At 57.8% G+C, this 12725-nt stretch overlaps 1 protein-coding gene across 1 annotated transcript in view; it reads right to left on the bottom strand.

The window, feature by feature from the left end:
• FASTK (Fas activated serine/threonine kinase) overlaps window positions 1–491 on the bottom strand; it is a 12491-nt gene extending 12000 nt beyond the window's left edge. Inside the window, exon 1 of the mRNA XM_019528675.1 lies at window positions 470–491. The gene's annotated coding sequence lies outside the window, so the exon portion shown is untranslated. The remainder of the gene's footprint in view (window positions 1–469) is intronic.
• Window positions 492–12725: the final 12234 nt, after the last annotated feature.

The following is a 12725-nucleotide window of genomic DNA, read 5'->3' as shown; positions in this document are numbered from 1 at the left end:
CCGCCATCTTCCCGGCAGCACCCGCGCCGCCCTCCCCTCACTTCCGGGGGCGGCAGCGGGCGCAGGCGCAATACGGACAGGGGCCGAGGAGGGTCACGCCCGCAGGCCAGAACGCTGCATCGCGCATGCGCGCCCCGCGCGGACTGGCGCCGGGGAGGGTTAGGCGGAGGACATACAGCTCCTGCCTCGCAATGCCACGGGGCCCGCGAGCGCGGCCCACTCGGAGCTGCCGGGGCCCGGCCGCAGCGGCCGGGGGTCAAAGCTGCCGTGTGGCGGGGGGACTTGCTGGGCTGGGCTGCCTCGTAGTCCTACCCCGGCCCCGCGAGCATCCCGTCCGCCCGCCCTGCCCTCACGGTGCTGCCCAGCCCAGCCCAGCCCAGCCCCGTGGGAGCCCGGCGCAGCGCTGCCCCCGACGGACTACTGGAGGGAACCTCGCCCGGGCTGCGCGGGACGGGACGGGGATACTCACCCGCCTGCTGCATCGCGCCGCGGAGTCCGGCTTCCGCGCGGGGCATTGTGGGGTCTGTAGTCTGAGCGCTGCTCTCCCCACGCGAGGCACTGTGGGGGCTGTAGCGCCCCTGTTTCTCACCCTGCGCGCAGCATTGTGGGGGTTGCAGTCCTAGCTCAGCTCTGGCCCAGCGCGGGGCATTGTGGGGGCTGCAGTCGTAGCGCGCCTTGGCCCAGCCCAGGGCATTGTGGGGGCTGTAGTCCGAGCGCTGCTCTCCCCACGCGAGGCACTGTGGGGGCTGCAGTGCTCCTGTTTCTCACCCTGCGCGCAGCATTGTGGGGGCTGCAGTTGTAGCGCGGCTCTGTCCCAGCGCGGGGCATTGTGGGGGCTGTAGTCTGAGCGTTGCTCTCCCCACGCGAGGCACTGTGGGGGCTGCAGTGCCCCTGTTTCTCACCCTGCGCGCAGCATTGTGGGGGCTGCAGTCGTAGCTGGGCTCCGGCCCAGCGCGGGGCATTGTGGGGGCTGTGGTGCCATGATGTGCACATCTGCGCATGGGCTGTAGTCCTAGCTCTGCCCTCCCCCAGCGCAGGCCGTTGTGGGGTGCGGTTCTTCGAGGCCCACACCCACGCAGGGCATTGTGGGGGCTGTAGTCTTAGCTCTCCCCCCGCCCTGGGCATGGTGGGGCTGTGGTGCCCCTGCCCCCGGAGAGCCAGGCCAGGCTGTGCTGCTGTGGCGGGCAGCGGGCTGTCGGCCCTGGCGTCATGGTCCTGGCCTGCCCAGGGCCCCGAGACTGCCCTGTCCCAGTAGCGCGGGATCCCAAGGCGCTGCCCCTGCAGCGGAGAAGCCGGTGGGCGTGCACGGGGGGCCTTGGGGCCACAGTCACAGAGAAGAGAAGAGAAGAGAAGAGGGGCTGGCAGGGAGCTGCGGGGTCACGTCCAGTCCTGCCCCTGGCCCAAGGCAGGATCAGCCTCTTCCAAACCAGCCCAGATAAACCCAGTGCCCAACCCTGGAGTCACACGACGGCCCCAGGCATCGCCCCCGGGATGGCAGGGGGGCTGCGGCTGCCAATGTCCTGCGGCTGCCTCGCGCCCCTCTGCAACCCCCCAGCCTGCACCCATCTGACCGGGGAAATCCCTTCCTGCCCTCCTTGGCCAGAACGACCTCCAGCTGCTGGCTCGGGCAGGCTGTAATTACCAGGCGCCTTCCTGCGGCCAGCTGGCTCTTGGGCTTTAGGAAGCAGAGACCGATGCGGCAAGGAGAGCAGAGCAGGACGCGGGGGAGGTCCTTTTTGGAGCGCAGTGGCACCATCGCCTCCGTGTCTCGCACCTGATCCCCCTAGGCAGCCCAGAGCTGTATTTGCTTTTTTTCACAACTGCATCACGTTGCTGACTCAGGCTGCGTCTAGGATCCACCAAACCCCGAGATCCTTCTCAGCAGCTCTGCCGTCATCTGTATTTGTATTCCCTCCGTGCAGCACCTTGCTTTTGTCCTCCTCAAACTTCCTGCCGCTGCCTGTAGCCCAGCTCTTCAGTCTATCAGGATTTTTTTTTAATCTGCTCCTGTTCTCCTAGGTGTCGGCAATCCTTCCCTGTCTGATATCATCTGCCGAAAGCTCCGTATTCTGGCAGTCCTAATTAATCAACGTGTTAAACAACCCCGGAGCCAGGACAGACCTCTGTGAAACCCTACTCGAAACCTGCCGTTCCGACAATGATCCATTTACAGTTGCCCTTTGCTTGTGGTTGCAGAGCCAATTACCCAGCTATTAGTATTTTATCCAGTCTGCACTACTCCAGTTTATTTGGGGGAGTGCTGTGTGGGACTTGATCAAAAGCCATACTGAAGGCCAAGCACGTGATGTCCACCTCATCCCCTTCATCTACCACTAGTAACTTTGTCAAGTTGCCGTGGCTGATTTTTTGCTCCACAGCCCCAGGGCCTGGAGCAGATTGGAAATGAGCAGAGAGAGGACTCCAAAAGAAGAGGGGAAAGCAGAGAGTGGACAGAGCCAAGGAGAAGAGCTGTGCGAAGTGCTGGAGCCCAGCATGGAAAGGGAGCGGGTACTGGCCTTGGGTGGCTGCATAAATGGGCAGAGGGAGATGGGGCTGGAAGGGGCTGAGGACAACGGGGCTAGTAGGTCCCACGGCCATGCTGCGTCGGTGTGGCCTCGACAAGAACACACTTGGGGCAGCTTCACGGCATCACCCCCGTGATGTCCAGGCCCTCCCCGTCCCACGGAGCAGCAGGGACTGCGTCCCAAAGGAAACTTGAGCTGCCCTGAGAAAACAACCAGACAAACTGCAGGTGCCAAGAGGGAAGTGACCGTGGCCCAGTGCTGGCCCCTGGAACAGCAGGTTGGTTTGCAGGGAGTCTAGAGAGCTGCTTTGCCTTACAGAAGAGACAGGAGGTGGGTCATGGGACAGTTTCAGAAAGTAAACCTGATCTGTAAGTCCCAGACACTGCAAGTGCGGGTGCCTCCGAGAGACGGCGCCACACTGGTCAGCTCAGCTAGCGTTAGAGATAGCGCGGGGGCCAAAGCCAAATGGCCACTTACTCTTCTTCTGAGAGACGACTAAAGTACTTGCTTTCAGTTCCAGGTGAGGTTTGTGACACCAAGGGCACATCTACATGTGCACGGCTTTTACTGTGACGTGCTAATGCACAGTAGAATTAGTCTACTGCACATTAAGCATCTGGTATAGATGTACCCCAAGAAACCTACTCTGAAAAACTACTCTGAGATGTGGCAAAAAAGAAGCACGTAGCAGCACAGAGACATCACAGGCAGTGCCGGACACATGCACGAGAGAACGGGCAGATCTCCGGGGTCCTGAGCATGCAGAGGACAGAAAAGGAGAGAAAGGCAGGCCTGGAACCCAGGGGAAGAAAGCAGGAAAAGAAAAGCAATAGAGCTGAGTCCAGGACAGAGTGTTTGGCTTAAGGCAATGTCAGAGTGAACAGTGCTGAATGATTTGGATGTGCCTTTGAGCTGGTGTTGACAGGCTGACATGCCCAACGAGAAAAGCTGCATTTTTACATCGTTTGTGAAGCAAACAACAGGCGGAAGAAGTCAAGTTACAGAATGCTGGGTCCTCCCGGTACAGCATAAACCAGGATGTGACGTAACAGCAACTGCCTGGAGTGAGGGACTGTGGGATAGGAGGTCGCTCTCCAGATTTTTGCCCACACACATGGGATCTGGTGTCTCCAGCCCACTCACATCCTGCTTGCATTATCCTCTGTCTGAAGCCAAGGCAGCATTTTGCATAATGAGTTCTGTAATGGGGGTACAGGCACGTGGCTTCCCCCTGCTTCCTGGAAATCAGTCGCTGCCTTTTTGTCTCCGGAGTGATGCAGCCCTCCAGCCGCATCCAACATATAGGGGCAGGCAGGTGGGTTGTAATGATCGTGGCAGGAGAGAGACAGGAGCTTGTCTGGGATACACAAATCCAAACCCCTTCTCTCCTCTCATCACAGTCCTGGTATGGCCCAGGGGAGCAGAAACAGGTTTGAATTGCTGGGCTTTCTTTTGCAGCCTTCATGAGCAGCTCCTGCTCTCTGCATTTCATTGCAGCTTGGGCATGCTCCCACCTCACGCCCTACGTAGTCCTTCGGCTGCCCCTCCACGTCTCTACCCCTCGCTGCAGAGGGAGCCAGCAGCGGGTCCTTTCGTCTTCCAGAAAGACCCCTGGGCCACCGCTGCCAGTTCCTGAAACAAGAAATTTGTCAGCCAAACCTAAGACAGTCACTAGATGTCGCTGGGCAGAGCTCCCAAAGCCGCCAGCCGTCATGAGATATTTACCAAGTGTTACATCTAGAAAACTGATGCACGAGCTTAATGCAGACCCCCGGCCCTGGGTCTGGCAGCAACCCCTCCAGGTCAGCAACGCTGCCCAAAATGCATCTCTCTTTCTCACTAAAACCTCCCTCTCTCGTGGGTGGAAAAGGAGCCCTTTCACATCCCTGCACTGAAACTCCCGCAGTGCCTCAGGGATCCGAGCTGGGATGAACTGGGAGCTGGACAGTGTCCTCTCACAGGAGGCAAGCTCGCCGCGATGGTGACTTCCAACCAGAGTGGTCTTGACCTTGCAGGGGGCTGTGGCCTGCCCTGCAAGAGCCAAGGGGCTGGTGAGGACCGGCGTGTGGCTTCCAGCGCCAGGGCACGGGGGAGGCAGACAGCTGTGGGCAGCCTATGCCGAAGACGCCTGTCCGAGGAGGTATGAGAAGCAGCCATCAAAGAAAGCTGGAGCTGGAGCTCTGAGCCTCTGCTGGGATCTCAAGGCTGGAGCCTGTGATAGGAGGAGGCCTGGGCTTGTCTCTCTGCCCCACCACCTGCAGGACACCTTCCTCCAAAGAACTGACTGCCTGCCCCAGGGGAAAAGCTGCCTTGGAGTGAGGAGGGGAGGCTGCGGCTTAAGAGGGTGCTTGGTCTGACCCGCTGGCGTTGGACACCAGGGTGGAGCAGAGGAAGGAGCCGCCAGCTTGTCGCGAGGGGCAGGCTCCCCCCACAAGGTGCCATCCGGAGGGGACACAAGCCTGGCTGGATCCTGGCAGGGGGAGCTGAGTCACGCAGCCACTGGCTGAGGCGATCGTATCAGTATCTTACTGAGGTTGGGCAACCAGGGCACCTGCTTAGAGGGGATGCCCCCAGGTCCCCTCCCTCTGCTGCAGCACAGCTTGCCCCAAGCTGACCCCCTGCTCCGCTCATCCCTTTGCCATTGGCCCTCTGCAGCATCCCCAGCCCTCCCTGCTCCTGCTCCTGCTCCCATGCAGCCACTGAATTCACCCTGTGGGGCAGCCAGTGGCGCTGGGGGTCAGCTGTGAGGGGAGGGGGCAACTGCTGCCGTAGGGGGCTGTAAGAGCGCTAGAGCCAGGGGCTGCGCAGCAGCAGGCATCTTGGACATGGCTCAGGCATCCCTTTCCCGGGGTGCTGAAGAGCTGCTGCTTCCATCTCCCTGCTGGGGCAGCCGCAGGAAGGTGTGCTAGACTAGTCCTAGTCCTCCAGGACTCTGGTCCTGCAAAGGGTCCCCACGTGACCATCGCTGAAGAGGTGAGTCTGGAGCTCTCCAGACCCTGAGACAGGTGTAACCCGGGTGCGCCCAAGTATGTGCTGCCCTCTCCAAATACAAGGGATGGGTGACCAGGAAGGAGTGCCATAAGAGGGATGTGCAACACCGGCCCATTCCCTCTGTCCTCTATAGAGTCAGGCCAGGACAAAAATTGTTTAACTATATACAGGTTTATTAACATATATATGTACTGCGTGCACTGAGGTGCCAGCCCCATGCCGGGGCTTGCAGACCCAAGCTGCTTCGTGCAGTTCCCAGCGTCTGAGCAACATGCACCACTGCGAGACCCGAGCTGCCTCGCACAGAGGCCAGGGTCTCGCCCCCTGCGCCGCACTATGCACTGACTGGGCGGAAGCTGTCCGCCACTCCTGTCCAGCGAGAGGCGTCTTCAGGGCAACAGCATCTGTCCGCTGGACTGCTCTCCCCTAGCTCTTCTTCGCCCTGCTCTCTTCTCCGTCCCTCAATGCATCTGCCCGCGTGTCGGGCACACTGTTCTTTTATCCCCTCCGGCGGCTCTGCCCCCAGGTTGTAAATGGACCAATCTGGGCGAGATGGAGCTGGTCTACAACCAGGTTCAGACTGGTCACCTTGTCCTGGGTAAGGGCGGGGCTAGCCCCCCCAAGTGTTACCTGATTGGTGGGAACAGTGCACCAATCAGAATCAAGCTTCTCCAAGCCCAGCACGCTGGGCAATGGCCGACGAGCCGCCACGCGGGTAAAGAGCAGGTGCTGGAGTCCATCACAGGTCCACTCTCCAGTCACGGGTCACGTTGACAGCCCTGCGCACAACTCCCTTTTGCCCCTGTATGATCCCCCTGTCCCCTTCTCAGCCTCTGTGCGCTGCCTGAGTGCCATCACAGGGCAATGCAATGGGATCTCTGTGCAGAACGTGCTGTGGGGCACGCAGCTCCAGTCCTCCAGCTCTTAGTTGCTTTCTGGGTGCAATTGCGGGTGCTGGATTTGACCTTTAAGGCTCTAAATCAAGGGCAGGCAAAATACGGTCTGCGGGCTGAATCTGGCCTGCCAGGCCATTTTATATCACTCCCAGATAGAGCCTAAAAAATTTAGAAAATATTTAGCTGCTCCTGGCTGCTTGTCAAAGATGACAGGAGTCAGGGGCAGCAGGACCCAGGGGAGCTCGCAGCTGGAGACAGGAGCCCAGTGCCATCCACCCCCAGCCATTTCCCTGCTTCCTGCCCCTGCCCTGCTCCAGCACCACGTTGCTCCCGGGTGTATGGCTGGACTAGGGAGCCCGGGCCCCACCGATACAGGGGTGAGTGTGCATGCACAGGCAGGGGCAAAGCATGAGTGTGTGCACGTGCAGGTGCAGGCAGGGTCAAGATGTGTGTAGGCAGGGTCAGCGTATGTGTAAGCAGGGGCAGTGTGTGTGTGTGTGTGTGTGTGTGTGTGTGTGCAGGCAGGGGTAGAGTGTGTGTGTGTATTCATAGGGTGAGTCCCACATGCATACCACACCATACACATGCACCCACACCCCCCCTTGCACTGCCATAGAGACCCCCACACCCACACCTCCTCACACATCCCAGCCACCCTCCCCCACACACATTTACCCCACAAACCCCACATCCACCCACACCCCACATATCTACACACATACCCACATGCTCCCTCACCCCACACACACACAGCCCCCCAGAATCCTATCCCTACCCCTCACAATATACAAGTGTAAGAATTCATTTTAAGCTATTGTGCAGTCACCTCTATGTACACCACACAAACATATAAATCAGGGCAAAAATATTTTTTGAAATCAAATTAATGAACGTTTTACATGTGCACTTTTTAGAATACAATTTGGTATTTTTCTGGTTCCAAGATGGCAAAACCCCTTGCTGAAAGGAAAACTTCTGGGGGCCAGGGGAGGGACTTCTGGTGGCGAAGGTCAGAGGTCAGGGGGCAAGACTTCTGATCCCAAGATGGCAGCCAAGGGGTGGGGCACCTGTTAAGGGGTGGGGCTACCCAAGCAGCCCTTGACAGCTCGCCAAAACTCAGTAAGTGGCCCTCCACCTGAAATAATTGCTCGCCTCCTCTGTAAATGGCCTGGACCCTACATACTGTATCTTCCCACCTACCACAGGCCCCTAAATGAGACACAGTCCTTGTTTTGCGGAAGGTGGCATGAAGAAAAAAAGATTTTCCTAGCGTTCTGGCCACACAGAAGGGCTGGAGCCTCATCTTCAGCTTGCTCACTCTCTTCTTCCTGCTCAGCCAAAAGCTTCAACCCTAGCTGCTGCTGGCAACTGGTCTCTATGGGAGGATCTATGATTTTGAAGGCTGTGAAATAGAAGAGAGACCAGGATTAGCTAGCCGATAGCACAGCTGCCGGAAGGAAGGCTAGCTTGATTAACAGAACATCAAGGCCATTAGAAGGGAGAGATGGTTGTTAACACAGCAGCAGTGACAAACAAGGAGCTGTGAAGTCAATCAACTCCCTCAGCTGCTTGAATAGAAATGTCACTGCTGCTGCCAGGTGGAGCAGGAATAAAGTGGGGCACTTCTATTCTGGGCAGAAAATCATTTTGCCCATTTAAGACGCAGCCCAACGTGCCGATGTTCGACAAAAGGTGCATGCAGTATGAGCACAGAGCCGAAGGGGCTGCCTTCGCCCTTATGCCCCATTGTGATCCCCAAGGTCAGCCTGGAGCAGCCTCCTGCAGGTATCATCAGTACGTCAAGTCCACGTAGGAAGGGACCTTGCAGGGACATCTCGTCCAGCCCCAGGCCAGCATCCCTGGCCAAACCACCCCAGCCACGTGTCTGTCCAGCCTACTCTTGGACATTTCCAGGGATGCAGTTTCCACAGTCCCTCTCGTGCCTGTTCCAGTGTTTGACCTCCTTCATTTGCCACTTGGTAAAACATGTGGGAGGTTGTTCTCGGCAGCTGCTCCTCAGCTCGGCATTTCCCTCTCTCCAGAGCCCAGGCCTGGCACTGCAAGACCTTTTGGGCATGCATTTAACTTGCAAAGGGAGGCTGCGATGTACATGTGGGGGTCTCTGCTTTATGTTGTTATCTTAGCTGTGCTTTTTGGTTGTTCTCTTCTATTACTGGGAACCTTTGTTGGGAAAGGCGGCCAGTGCATGGCACAAACAGCTCACTAAATACAAGACTCCTTCATGTAGGGCCTATTGCTATGGGGGGCAGAGGTTGTCATCACACCTCATAGGAGGAAAACCAGCAGGGCACAAAGAATTAATCGAGATCTAACCCAGACCAACAGTTTTCCAGTGTGGCCTGAACAGTGTTGTGAATGGGGGGGGGGAACAGCTGTTTCTGGCATCTGCATGATGGTGCAGGTGACGCTGGGCCGCCGGGGCTGAAGGAAGCGAGATGCGGATGATCTGCTAAGAGGAACGACTGGCTGTTCATGTTGAAGAGCTTTTGTCTCTGGTGTTTTCTCAGTTCCCACTTCTGGCCAAGATCTTTCAAATACAGCTCATTTGAAATCTCCCAGGATCAAGCCATTTTGTAGCCGACACAGGGCACAAAGCAGTAGGAAGAACTTCACAAGGGGAATTACTCTCTATCTTTTTTTGTGCCCTCATCTTATAAACAGCACATCCAGATAACCTCAAAGACCGGAAAGGACTTGTTTGACCACAGGTCAGGTGTGCCAGTTTTTCAGCTGAAAGGGCTTTTATTGTCAAAATCAAATAATGAAGAATGCTGGTCTAGGAACAAAGCCACGGTGCCCACAGGGAACAAAGCGGAGAGAGATCGCTTAATAATATAACATCCTCTCTCCGTTGCATCATCCACGAGGATCTAAAATTATTTTCCCCTATGTGACCTTGGGTCACTTCTGATGGTGAAACCAGGGGGAAATTTTCCTCCTAACAAGGTCAGACAGAAGCTCCACGTTGTCCCCATGCGCCAACGTGCCATTGCCATTTCGGTCTGACTGAGGCTGCTGAGAGGGTGCAAGCAATCCTGGGGGCTGGCCGGCCCAGGGAGGATGGAGCCTTTTATCTCAATGCCCTGGTCCAGGTCTGGGCAGAGGGACGTGGGGTATGGGGCCCACAGCGGGAGGGCAGCACCTGCAACAAGTGGCCAGATCCACATCAAAAGCGATCCAGATTGGCTGGCGAGGCCCTTAGCACCAATCCAAACCGGTGCGGGAAGTCACTGAAGTCTGCTCACATCCCCAAGCCCTTAGACCAGAACACGGCAATCGTTACCTTCTCCAACTGTTAGCGTCTTGGGCCAAGGGTGGGCACCAGCAGCCGCACTGGAGAGCGAGCAGGGATGCCATGCTTTGTGCTGAATGCCGGGCTGCTGCCTCAGGGGGCACCGCACCCCGGGCGCTGAGCTGGGGACAGAGGCACCCCTGCACAGTCCTGGGCCAGGCGCCCGACCGAGCTGGGAGGAGCGGGGCTCAGACACGCCCGTGCCTGGCACCTCCCTGCTCAGCCCCTCAGCTCTTTGAAGTGCCCTCAGGAGGTGTTGTGGGCTCCCCATTCCCTGAACAGGCCTCCCGGGTGCAGAGCCTGTCCGCCTGGCTCTCCCGCTGGGCCCAGGCACCGCGCTTCTCGGTGTGAGGAGCTCTAGGGACAGGGCCTACGGGCTAGGATCTGGGTCCAGGGGTCTCAAGGCCATGGGGTGCAGAGGCTTGGGCTCCGCTCCTGCTCTCTGCCCCCTGTGCATTGCAGCACCGCGCCCAGGGCACACTGCCCTGCAACCAGGTGGCACATGGGTCTTGCTCCCGTCCTCACAAGCATGCCAGGTGCTGGCGACTGCAGATGTTTCTCCTGGGTGCCTGTCCCCACCCCACGGACCTCAGAGCCTGCAGCCCCGATCGTCCCGGGCAGTCTCGGAAGTGGAGCTGCTGACGCTGAGAGAGTGCCAGCGTGCACAGAAGTTAAAAATAGGCTGCTGCCGGCTTTCTGGCTCATCGCTGGCTCCTGGAAGCCTACGGGGAGAGCAGTTCTCTCCAGCTGAGAAGAGAAATGGCCTGCTGACGCACCGTGCCCCAAAGTCTCTGGAAAGTTGTAGACTCGGTTGTTCAGCAGTGGAGCCTCCTTGCTCATTATCTGCACATCTCTTCCAGCCTCGGGTTTCCGAGCACTGGCAACTGCTCCCCCTTCCCTCCCGGGCAGCGTAGGCTGAGGTGGCACCAGGCTGACGCCTCCTCGCTGCCAGCTCTGCTGATACTGGCGGGGCGGAGGGGGGATGCGCGGGGCAGGTGCCTCCAGCGCCGTCCCGCTGCGTGGGAGCAGGAGAGCAAACATCACGCAGGGAGGCGGGGGGGCTCCACAGAGGCACTTCTGAGCACTGTGGGGAGTGGGGGGGCAGGGACCCCCCCAAGCACTGCGGGGAGTGGGGGGGTAGGGACCCCCCAGCACTGCGGGAAGTGGGGGGGCAGGGACCCCCCCAGCACTACAGGAATGGGGGGGCAGGGACCCCCGGATGCTGCAGGGAGTGGGGCAGGGTGGTGGGCACGGCGGAGGGACCCTGCATGCCAGGCCTGTGCAGAAGGGTGCAGGGTGACCGCAGAGCACAGGGGCTGGGTGGCCATGGGGGAGGGCACCGCTGCAGCATGGGAAAGGTGGGGTTCAGCCACCAGGTCAAACTGGGGGTCTTTGACCCCGCTCAGCAGCCGGAGACCGAAGCAGAGCTCCTGGCCCAGCCTGGTCAGAAGAGGAGATTAGCGCCACTGGGAAGGGGTGACGGAGGGACGTGGAGCGCCGAGACCGAGACCGGTGCAGCTGGAGCTGGGCTCGCCTTCCCTGGTTGCAGAGCAGCATGGAGATGCCTGAGCCTCTGGGCTTTGCTGGTTGCCACATGAGGCCGGGAAGGAATTTTTCTCCGCTTGTTGCTACAAGGGTCATGGCATTTTATTTTCCTTCACTGTCTTCAGAGGCGCTGAGTGCTGGCTGCAGCCCAGGCAGGGGTGGGGACCAAAGCTCCTGCTGGGACCAACCCTGGAGGGCCCTGGCTAATGAGTCTTGACCCTCTGCTTAGGCTCAGCTTGATGCTGCACTGGGGGAGGAAAGGATTTGATCCCCTGGTCAGACTGGTCTGGACCGGGCAGGGGGCTGCCTTCCTCTTGCAGCAGAGGCATGGCCTTGCCCTGGGATCTCTTCAGTGTATATTAACACCCTTCGCAGCAGCAGGGTGTTGGCCGCCGCAGCTCTCCCTAGGGCAGGTTTGGGTGCTTTTGGTGGTTTTTTTGGCAATATGCCCTGTAGTTGTGCAAAAAGACTGACTGTGTAGTTTTAGGAACAGGTTGGCTAGGCACGTGTCAAGAACGGTTCAGGCAGGGGTGATGCTGCCTCAGGCAGGGGTTGGATGAGAAGTGAGCTCCAGATGTCCCTTCCAACCCACCTTTTCCATGACTCTCTGAGCCCACGATTTTAGGTAACCAACTTGGGGCACCTGTGGACTGATTGTTTTTTCTGAGCTGCTGGAATTCAGGAGCTAGGAGACTCCATAAATGGAGGCATGTTTGTATACAGAAAATATGTACTTAGCTTTTGAGTCACTTGAACGAATTTAACTCAGCTGGGCCTAACACAATTCATCCCCAGGTGCTGAAGTAGCTAGAAGGCAGGGTAGATTGGCACCTTATAGCCTAACCAAAGTATGTATGGCACATATACATGTCCTATACAGCACAAACTTTTGTGGGCTATAGCTCTCTGCTGAAGGAACTGGCAGAAGGGATCTCAGAGCCCTTGGTAATAATATCTGCAAAATCGTGGGAAACAGGTGAGGCTCCAGATGACTGGATCAGGGCCAACATAGCGGTCTTCTTTAAAAATGGGGGAAATGAGGAGCCAGGGAGCTATAGACTGACTAACCTGATTCGATGTCTGGGAAGTTACAAGGGCAAATGATAAAGAAATCAGTTTGTAAATGGCTGGAGGAGGAAAGGCTGACTATTAGCCGCCAATGTGAGTCAGGGAGGCATGAGGCCAGAAGGGATCTTGGGGGTGACCTGGTCCAAACCCCTGCATGAATGCAGGAATGTTATTCCTAAGTCACCCGCTGCTTATCCACAGCAAATCACACCAACCCACCATAATCTCCTCTGACACAGAAACAAGTTGGGTGGATGAAAGGAGTACAGTGGACATCGTGTGCTTGGACTTCAGTAATGCTTTTGATAAAGTCCTATATGACATTCTCATAAGTAAACTGGGGAATAATAGGATCACAGAAAATCAGGATGGGAAGGGACATCTAGA

The sequence above is a fragment of the Crocodylus porosus genome, unplaced genomic scaffold (assembly GCF_001723895.1).
Source record: "Crocodylus porosus isolate Cpor-Errol unplaced genomic scaffold, CroPor_comp1, whole genome shotgun sequence".
Classification (NCBI taxonomy): Eukaryota; Metazoa; Chordata; order Crocodylia; family Crocodylidae; genus Crocodylus; species Crocodylus porosus.
Note: the sequence above shows the minus strand (reverse complement) of the source record. Positions and strands in the feature narration are given on the sequence as shown.